Genomic DNA, 3042 nt, shown 5'->3' on the forward strand with positions numbered 1-3042 from the left:
CCGGTGCTATGTATACATATAAGTATATTATTATTATTTATTATTTCATTTAATATTATTTTAAATCTATCTTTTATATCGCTAATAAATATCCTACGAATGATTCTAGTGAAAATAATAAATAAAATAATAATATCACTAGGTAATGATAACGATTCACGATCATATTTTACTTCAATTGACAATGAAACATTAGAGGGACCTTGTACGAGAAACATTAAAGCGCTCAGTGCATCGAACGACCGACGACGGCCTCCGGTGCGCGCGCGCACGTTGTACTAGAAACCCGACCGGTGCTATGTGTGTACGTAACTAAGTATATTATTATTTATTATTTCATTTAATATTATTTTAAATCGCTAATAAATATCCCACCAATGAATTTAATTCACTAACTAATATCTATAATAATAATAATAATAAAATATAAATAAACAATATTATATAATAATAAAAATAATAAACCAAAAAAATTGCACACATACACACATGCATTTACTATTTTTTTTATTTACATTACACATAATATTATGTACACATCAATAATAAAATGAAAAGTGACTCTCAACGCTCAACGAGAAACATTAATGCACTCAGCGACTCGAACGGCCGACGACGGCCTGCGTTGTACTAGAAACCCGACCGGTGCTATGTATACATATAAGTATATTATTATTTATTATTTCATTTAATATTATTTTAAATCGCTTTTATATCGCTAATAAATATCCCACCAATGAATTTAGTTCACTAACTAATATCTATAAAAATAATAACAATATTAATAAAATATAAATAAACAATATTATATAATAATAAAAAATAATAAACCAAAAAAATTGCACACATACACACATGCATTAATTAATTTATTTACATTACATAATATGTACACATCAATAATAAAATGAAAAGTGACTCTCAACGCTCTACGAGAAACATTCGGCGGTCGCGCGCCGCGCCCGTTCCAATGCCGACGTGGATAATTGCTCTCGGTATATATGTGGAGCGAAACCGTCGAGCGCACTGCGCCGTACGGTTCACGTTGATGTGCGTTTTGTGTCGAGAGAGAAATATCGTCACATCGGACTTTGTTGGTTTTGCTTGTGTGTTGTGTATTTATTAATAGTATTTATAAAATATTATTTATTTAAAATGCGCACACACGCGGACGGACAGAGTTTCGGTTGCTAGAGGATATCCTCACTTGTAGTAAATCACGCATCATCGTTAAATGATATATATATATATATAGTTACAATTTACATTGTATATTATATTCACCGCGTTCGCAGACCGGATGGTGACATTAGCAAAAATCGCTCAAGATTTGCTTGCGACTGTCTCGCCGGTGTTATCTGTGATTGTAAAAGAATACGCTTCAAGGCACACCTCAACGCAGGGCGCCGAGCGTGTTCGACACGTGCGCGGTCGCTACGGCGACCGTTTATGGAAAAATGTATAAAAGAGGACGCATACGCGCCCATCGTCGAAACGGTGTGCGCAGCGTCGTGTTGGAATTTGTCCCTCAAGCTCCGGGCGTTGATCGTATCTAGTGCGTGTAATGCCAGCCGAGTTTTAATATGTTACAATAACGTATTAAATAAAAATTGAGAAGTTGCGTTTAGATGAATGTTCAATTTTCAAACTGTCAAAATATCGATACGCGAGAGATCGCGGTCGTGTTTGATGCAGTTTTATGTCCCTCACAGTGGTCGAGCATCGTTGTACATCACCTCGTTGCGAGATCGTGACGGGACGGCCGCTCGTAGACCGGTCAGAGTCTGTCTATCGAATTGAAGCGCGAACGTCGCGTCGTTTGAAAATTCGACGCGTTACGTTCACGCGTGTCGAGTAACGCGCGCGAGCGCGTCTCGACGCCGCCGAGCTACGGCCCGCCGAAGCCGCGTTTCGCGGTGTAGGCGAGTCGTTTGCGTAAGCAGCTCCCTGGTTGATCCTGCCAGTAGTTATATGCTTGTCTCAAAGATTAAGCCATGCATGTCTCAGTGCAAGCCGTATTAAGGCGATACCGCGAATGGCTCAATATATCAGTTTTGGTTCCTTAGATCTTACTCAGTTACTTGGATAACTGTGGTAATTCTAGAGCTAATACATGCAATCAGAACTCTGACCAGTGATGGATGAGTGCTTTTATTAGATCAAAACCAATCGGCGGAGGGCCTAGCGTCCGAAGTCGTTAATTTTGATGAATCTGGATAACTTTTGCCGATCGCACGGTCCAGTACCGGCGACGCATCTTTCAAATGTCTGCCTTATCAACTTTCGATGGTAGTTTCTGCGACTACCATGGTTGTCACGGGTAACGGGGAATCAGGGTTCGATTCCGGAGAGGGAGCCTGAGAAACGGCTACCACATCCAAGGAAGGCAGCAGGCGCGCAAATTACCCACTCCCGGCACGGGGAGGTAGTGACGAAAAAATAACGATACGGGACTCTTACGAGGCCTCGTAATCGGAATGAGTACACTTTAAATATTTTAACGAGGAACAATTGGAGGGCAAGTCTGGTGCCAGCAGCCGCGGTAATTCCAGCTCCAATAGCGTATACTAAAATTGTTGCGGTTAAAAAGCTCGTAGTTGCATTTGTGCGCCGCGCTGTCGGTGCACCGCATCCGCGGTGATACTGACACGTCTGCGGAGCATATCGTCGGTGAGCCGGCGGTAAAACGCCGGTTCAATATCAAAATCCTATCGCGGTGCTCTTCAGTGAGTGTCGAGGTGGGCCGACAATTTTTACTTTGAACAAATTAGAGTGCTCAAAGCGGGCTCAAAATGCCGCTTGAATATTTCGTGCATGGAATAATAGAATATGATCTCGGTTCTATTTTGTTGGTTTTCAGAACTCCGAGGTAATGATTAATAGGGATAACTGGGGGCATTCGTATTGCGACGTTAGAGGTGAAATTCTTGGATCGTCGCAAGACGAACATCAGCGAAAGCATTTGCCAAAGGTGTTTTCATCAATCAAGAACGAAAGTTAGAGGTTCGAAGGCGATTAGATACCGCCCTAGTTCTAACCGTA

The sequence above is a fragment of the Pieris napi genome, chromosome 18 (genome assembly GCF_905475465.1).
Source record: "Pieris napi chromosome 18, ilPieNapi1.2, whole genome shotgun sequence".
Lineage (NCBI taxonomy): Eukaryota > Metazoa > Arthropoda > Insecta > Lepidoptera > Pieridae > Pieris > Pieris napi.